This window comes from Paroedura picta, chromosome 3, assembly GCF_049243985.1.
Source record: "Paroedura picta isolate Pp20150507F chromosome 3, Ppicta_v3.0, whole genome shotgun sequence".
In the NCBI taxonomy this organism is placed as follows: Eukaryota; Metazoa; Chordata; class Lepidosauria; order Squamata; family Gekkonidae; genus Paroedura; species Paroedura picta.
The window spans coordinates 96,460,383-96,468,231 of record NC_135371.1 but is presented as its reverse complement, the minus strand read 5'-3'; the positions used below and the strand labels follow the sequence as shown (position 1 = coordinate 96,468,231).

Sequence of the window (7,849 nt, the reverse complement as noted above, 5' to 3'; positions counted from 1 at the left end):
ATCTGCTGTAAATAAATAGTCACAGAAGGGCATATATGCTTGCCAGATGCTCAGCCCTACCCTCTACTATTCTAGAAGGAAAATGTAATAACATCCCTAGGGAGAAGAGAATCTAGCCAACACTAAGGAATTGGAAACTATCAACCATGTTTTCTTTGGATGCCCTTTTTATAGAGAATGTTGTGCCAAGATTATTGAGCCTTTTATTAGAGATATGAATGCTGAGGATGAAGAGGACTAGATTTAAAATCTCTTTATGGGAGAAGACACTCCCACCACCTTCCAGGTTGCAAAGTACTGTGCAATTTTAATTAAGATCAGACAACTAAGAATAGTTGCTGTATAGTTTTTATCTCTTGGTTGATCTGTTTTATTAACCATTAACTTTGATTCCAAGCTTACTCTTTTATAGTTTTTGTTAATTGCTATAATAAAATTTGATTGATTGAGCTTTATTGATTATAAAGTCCTCAGGTCTTGGCACAGCATTGGCTGGGGACAAGAGACAACCAGCACAGCACACAGCCCAACAGCTGTCAATTCCTTCTCCAATTCACTGGTTGTGGTAACTGAGGGCAGAAGGCTGGTATCAGGGCTGGAATTGGTAGAAGCTATTGTTCTTAGTCCTCACCACCTTCCTAGGTATGTAGTCAATGTGTCATTCCTGAGTTTGGCTGTTGTGCATCCTGCCCCATAGAGCCCTTTAAGAAGACCTTCCCTTTTGGCCACACAAGGAGCCTACCCTGAACAATCTGCACTAGGTTCTGCAATCAATTTCTAAACATCACAGGAGGCAGACAGCTTAGTTTGCCTGACTCTGTTATCAAACCAGCAGAGCATGTAAAACATGTATTAAGCCATCTCTGAAATCACTAATCCTACATTCCTTTTCAGTCTGAGCAAAGGACCAGAGAAAAGGCTGAAACCCCCAAGGCTGCCAACACTTTGGTTTAATTCCTGGGGATTGCCAGGCCCTGCCTTGAGGATGGGAACCACACGCCCTTTCACTTTATACATGATTGGCTAGAGTAGCATTTAAAGAACAATCTGCTGCACCTGTTAGGTTTACCAGGTCTCCCCTGGTCAGGAGCAGGGGATGTGGGTGTAGGGTTGCCAGATACAGGTTGGGAAACTCCTGGAGATTTGGAGATGGAGCCTGGGAAGGATAAGGACCTCAGTGGGGTACATTACCATACAGTCCACCCCCCAAAGCATCCATTTTCTCCATGGGAGATTGATCTCAGTAGTCTGAAGGCATTCTGTAATTCCAGGAGATCCCCAGGTCCCTCTTGAAGACTGGTATCCCTAGTCCTGTCTGATTTTGCCCTTGTGCTGTACTTAGAACAGTATCCCCCCCCCTCTCCCCCAGGAATCCATGCCACTGGAAAAATATTCACTATCTGCTTGCAGACATTTAAAAAATGTTCCTGCTCTAGCACAATCCACCCATTCCTTGGCACCAGAGCCTCAAAATAAATTCAGATCTTTCTGTCTTAGTTGAGTGGTCCTTCCAGTTTAATCATCTGTCTAGAGGGAAACCATTAGGACATGATTTACTTAAGAGCTGTGCTGCTGCAGTGCCTGCTTCCTGCCAGTGACTGTGCGAGCAGAGCAGACGAGCCCGCCTGTTGTTCTTGTTTACTGGCCTCGCTGTCTGTCAGCCATCGGTCTTGAGTCCCTTTCCCCCCTCCTGCTCTGTGTCAACTCGTGGTTTTAGACTGAGGGGTGGTTTCTCTTCCCACTGCCTATAAAACAAGACAGCAGGGAAAGGAGCTGGGCAGCCACCAGTGGGATGAGCAACTCAGCCAATTGACAGCAGACTTTTGCTTCTTGGGTAGCAAGGTCTCCGGACACAGTCTTGGAAGCTTCCCAACAACCTGCTATATGCATGCTGTGGCCTGTCACTGCTGTACTCTGAGAACTGCAGTAAAAAAAGAAGGAAGAGGAAAAACTCGCATCACCGAGGGGAAACTACAGGCAGCATCCAAGTGAAACTAGACAGGAATCTGGTAGGAGACGAAACCTGCAGTAGTGCTGGCAGATCTCCCTCCCAGTGCTCAGCCAGAAGAACCTGCCTCCCTGACACAGACAGCAAAAGGCTCCGACACCCTCTGCTTGAAGGCTGTGGAAGCAGGTAAGGAAACAGGATAGGATACAAATCCTAGCGAAGGCATTGAGCCAAAGAAATATGGATGGGAGAAATGGATGAGGGAAGTGGCAGCTACTTTAGGTGATCTGGTCCATGCACAGGTTACAAGCTCTTGAAAACAGATATATACAGTTCAGAAGACTTTTACTGGCATACAGTAACAGATATTTGAAAATGCCAGGAAACAACATCCTACATTTATTAGGTTTTGTAGTAAAATAGATTTCCACTTATACTTTTGTACCTGCAGAACATGTATGGCAAAGCATACACATACCTATGGATGGAAAGAGGAGAAAATGCTCTGTTCCGTTAATGGAGGCTAAATGGGATGTTATTTATTGGGTGGCATTGTTTATCTCCATGCCATGAAAAGCTGTCCATTTCTACACATTGGGTTTCTGACAGTTTTCTTCAGGACTCTTGGAAACCCTAGAAGCCATTAGAATCAAGAAATGAGAGTTCAGAGGGAAAATGCCTATCCCGATGTGTATACTCACACCTTCAGTTGTGAAAAAAAATGGCTGTAACTGGATACAGATAAGTTTGTGGCAAAGTTCTGAACCAGAAGACTTCATGGATAAGTTTTGTTTAGATGCTCAGTATGTAATTACCATAAAATTATAGCTAAATCATGTGATAATATGGTGATCCTTGTGGCTTTGTAGTTTAAGGAATGGCTTGTTGTGTTGAATCAATTCAGGGTCAGGCCATACAAGGTATGGTATAGTGCATCATACCAGTATGTGGCACTTTATAATCCGAATGATATAGAGCATTTTCATACATGGCACTGCTGAAAAGTATTTTTATGTGGTGCATTAAAAAATAAAGACAATATAATACAACACAACCAAATTTGGTAACATTACCTAGTAGATGGGCATATAGGCACAGCTCTATTATTTACTGTTGGAAGATGATTTTTCTCCCATTCTTGATATTGGCTAAATTTTTTATTCTCTGAACCAGACAAAAATGTCATGGAAAATTATGCATCCTTTAATGGGTGGAGTTTGGGAAGGGGACAGACCTCAGCAGGGTATAATTCCATTTTCTGCAGGGGATCTGATCTCTGTCTTCTGGAGATTGATTGATTGATTTATTACAGTTGTAACTACAGGAGATCTCCAAGTCCCACCTAGAGGGTTGGAACTCTGTAGAACAATCAAGTAGCTCCAAGATCTTCTTTATATCTAGTGTAGCCTAATTATTTAAGTATGCATAGCACCTCCTCTGCTCCATTTTAAGATGGTTAAAATTTGTAAATATAATCGTTTCATCACATCCAGCAACATCTCTTATCTACCCTTCCCATCATCTTGTTTACAACCCAACCCAAAATAAGACTTCTGATGGATTCAAAGCTTGTTTGTTATTTCATGACATTTTAGTTGGTCATAATACAAGTCTTACCTGCTTTAGTGGGTTTTTGTGTTTGTGTGGCTAGCATAGCTATCAGCAATTTTTGTCTTCTTTCTTGCCACAATTAACATGTTTTCCTTTCAGTTATGCTCACCTGTAAATCAGTCACAAGTTGTCCTTATTTGAGTTAATTTTTAAATGAAGCAAGGAATCAGACTTCATTCCTGGTGGTTAGAATGTCAAATTAGGACTGGAAAGACTGGATCCAAATTGCCATTCTGCCATGATACTTTCTGAGCCTCTGTCTCTGAACCCAGTTCACCTTATAGAGTTGCTGTGAGGATAAAGGGGGAGGGGAGAACACTGTAAGTCATTCTTGGAGGGACAAGGTAAAATATAATAAATACAAAGGAACAGACCAACAGAAAGGGAAATCTATGGGATTGGAAACTTCTTGGACAACAGAGTAAATATTGTCTTTTCCATACTGTACTGGATGGCATCTCTCACTCCCCCTGCCCCAGCTTTAAGTCCCATAGCAACTTGCTTGTCACAGTTATGTGAAACCATGGACTATCACAGCCCAGTATCCCAATTCATGGCAGTAATTACTCTAAAGAAAAATGCTTAGACTGAATAGTTTCCCTGAATACAGGGTTGTGCTATGGACCCCCAAGGCAACTCTAGCTGTGTGTGTTTCATGCAACTAGCAGCCCCACTGAAGGATGGGAATCCTCTCACCAGGTACTGTGGGGTCCGGATGAGGACCATAATGAGATGCACAGCTGCCTGATCTGTATCTATGGACCCCTATTGGGTTGTAATGATTTCTCTGGATAGAAAGAGTGCAGTTCAAATGTTAAAATAGATATTATTATTATTATTATTATTATTATTATTATTATTATTATTATTATTATTATTATTATTATTATTATTATTATTATTCCAGTAGTCTCAATGTCCAAGATTTGCTTTTCCTGTTAAAATAATTGACACATGATTCTTCTCAGCCCAGATTACTCCTAGCAGCTGTCACCAGAATGCCTTTTTCACAGAATGTGATCTCAGGGAACAGCTGCCTCCTCTGTATTCTGCAGCCCTTCTCCATCACTTTGGGAGGATGCTTATTTCAGTTTCACATATACAACATGAGAAGTTTTCAATACAGTAAGGATGCAAGCTCATTCCAATTGTTTAGGAGCTCTGGGAATTACTAACCAGGGCTTTGAAGAATAAACAGATTTTGTTTTTAATGCCCTGTTTGAAAGGGATTAGGGCATTTGTTACAAATGGTATTGTCTGTGTGCAATAGGGTATATTCCTCCATCTCCCCCACATCTGACACAGGCCATCTCTTTGTTTGGGGGTAAAACTGCCAGCTGAACTATTCTGCTGAAACCAAGCCCTATTTCCAGCTTAGTGCTGAAATCACTTTGCAGGCATATCCTGACCATAGTACCCATGAGGATTGTGGTTTGCCTGCAATGGAGAGCTCATTAGCTCACATTGTAAGGTGCATTTCCCTTCCCACAGGAAAATAATCATAAGAGGGCCTGCCAAATCATTAAGATAAGGAGCTCTGAAGACAAGTGGCAATGGCATATTTATCACATCAACAGGGACTGACAAATGCACTATTGATGGTTAATAGACAATACAGTGCAAACTGATCAAACAAGCTCCCAATTTTTTAAAAAAGAAGAAAAGTAAGCATGTGAAGCTAATCCTTTACTCTTTCTTCATTTACCACTAAAAATTATCCCTCAGGATATGTGTTGTGTATGTAGTTCCCCAAAGGACCAGAGCTTGAGATTCCAGCTGGGGATTGTAATTACAGCCAGTGGGGAACAAGGATTACCACTGTCCTGTAACCAATGAAATGCCAGAATTAATGGCCAATGAGAGTTTTTCGCTGAGGAACAATGAGGATACTGGGTGGCGGGATCCTTTTGTTCTATGTTGTTGTTATGTGCGAAGTCGTGTCCGACCCATCGCGACCCCATGGACAATGATCCTCCAGGCCTTCCTGTCCTCTACCATTCCCTGGAGTCCTTTTAAGTTTGCACCTACTGCTTCAGTGACTCCATCCATCCACCTCATTCTCTGTCGTCCCCTTCTTCTTTTGCCCTCGATCACTCCCAGCATTAGGCTCTTCTCCAGGGAGTCCTTCCTTCTCATGAGGTGGCCAAAGTATTTGAGTTTCATCTTCAGGATCTGGCCTTCTAAAGAGCAGTCAGGGCTGATCTCCTCTAGGACTGACCGGTTTGTTCACCTTGCAGTCCAAGGGACTCGCAAGAGTCTTCTCCAGCACCAGAGTTCAAAAGCCTCAATTCTTTGACGCTCGGCCTTCCTTATGGTCCAACTTTCGCAGCCATACATTGCAACTGGGAATACCATAGCCTTGACTAAACGCACTTTTGTTGGTAGGGTGATGTCTCTGCTTTTTATGATGCTGTCGAGATTTGCCATAGCTTTCCTCCCTAGGAGCAAGCGTCTTTTAATTTCTTTGCTGCAGTCCCCATCTGCAGTGATCTTGGAGCCGAGGAAAATAAAATCTGTCACTATCTCCATTTCTTCCCCATCTATTTGCCAGGAATTGAGAGGGCCGGCTGCCATGATCTTTGTTTTCTTGATGTTGAGTTTCAAGCCAACTTTTGCACTCTCCTCCTTCACCCGCATCAACAGGCTCTTTAGTTCCTCTTCACTTTCTGCCATTAGAGTGGTATCATCTGCATATCTGAGGTTGTTGATATTTCTCCCTGCAATCTTGATCCCAATTTGTGACTCCTCTAATCCCGCATTTCTCATGATGTGCTCTGCATACAAGTTAAATAGGCAAGGCGACAGTATACAGCCTTGCCGAACTCCTTTCTCAATTTTGAACCAGTCAGTGATTCCATGTTCAGTTCTCACTGTTGCTTCTTGACCTGCATATAAATTTCTCAAGAGACAAATAAGATGCTCTGGTATTCCCATCTCTTTAAGAACTTGCCACAATTTGTTGTGCTCCACACAATCAAAGGCTTTAGCATAGTCAATGAAGCAGAAGTAGACGTTCTTCTGGTACTCCCTAGCTTTCTCCATGATCCAGCGTATGTTGGCAATTTGATCTCTAGTTCCTCTGCCTCTTCGAAATCCTGCCTGTACTTCTGGAAGTTCTCGGTCCACATATTGCTGGAGCCTAGCTTGTAGGATTTTGAGCATAACTTTGCTAGCATGAGAAATTAGTGCAATGGTGCAGTAGTTTGAACATTCTTTGGCATTGCCCTTCTTTGGGATTGGAATGTAAACTGACCTTTTCCAATCCTGTGGCCATTGTTGAGTTTTCCAAATTTGCTGGCATATTGAGTGTAGCACTTTTACTGCATCGTCCTTTAAGATTTTGAATAGTTCAACTGGAATGCTGTCACTACCACTAGCTTTATTGTTGCTCAGACTTCCTAAGGCCCATTTGACTTCACATTCCAGGATGTCTGGCTCCAGGTCAGTAACTACCCCATTGTGGTCATCAGGGATGTTAAGCTCGCTCTTGTATAGTTCTTCTGTATAATTTTGCCACCTTTGTTTGATCTCTTCTGCTTCTGTGAGGTCCCTACCATTTTGGTCCCTTATCATACCCATCTTTGCATATCTTCATATCTCCAATTTTCTTGAAAAGATCTCTGGTCCTCCCCATTCTATTGTTTTCTTCTATTTGTTTGCACTGTTCATTTAAGAAGGCATTCTTATCTCTTCTAGCTTTTCTCTGGAATTCTGCATTCAATTGGGTGTATCTTTCTCTTTCTCCCTTGCCTTTCACTTCCCTTCTCTCCTTAGCTATTTGTAAAGCTTCCTCAGACAGCCATTTTGATTTCTTGCATTTCTTTTTCTTTGGGATGGTTTTAGTTGCTACCTCTTGTACAATGTTGCGAACCTCCGTCCATAGTTCTTCAGGCACTCTGTCTATCAGATCTAATTCCTTAAATCTATTTGTCACCTCCACTGTGTATTCGTCGGGGATATGATTTAGTTCATACCTGAGTGGCCTAGTGCTTTTCCCTACTTTCTTCAATTTAAGCCTAAATTTTGCAACAAGAAGCTCATGATCTGAACCACAATCAGCTCCTGGTCTTGTTTTTATTGACTGGATAGAACTTTTCCATCTTTGGCTGCAGAGCACATAGTCAATCTGATTTCTGTGTTGACCGTCTGGTGATGTCCATGTGTAGAGTCGTCTCTTGGGTTGCTGGAAAAGAGTGTTTGCTATGACCATTGTATTCTCTTGACAAAATTCTACCAGCCTGTGCCCTGCTTCATTTTGTACTCCAAGGCCAAACTTGCCTGTTATCCCGG

At 42.3% G+C, this 7,849-nt stretch overlaps 1 protein-coding gene across 1 annotated transcript in view; it reads left to right on the top strand.

Moving 5' to 3' along the window:
- The first annotated feature begins 1,591 nt into the window (after positions 1 to 1,591).
- Positions 1,592 to 7,849, top strand: part of FGF1 (fibroblast growth factor 1) — a 95,038-nt gene continuing 88,780 nt past the window's right edge. The window contains exon 1 of the mRNA XM_077326938.1: positions 1,592 to 2,134. The gene's annotated coding sequence lies outside the window, so the exon portion shown is untranslated. The remainder of the gene's footprint in view (positions 2,135 to 7,849) is intronic.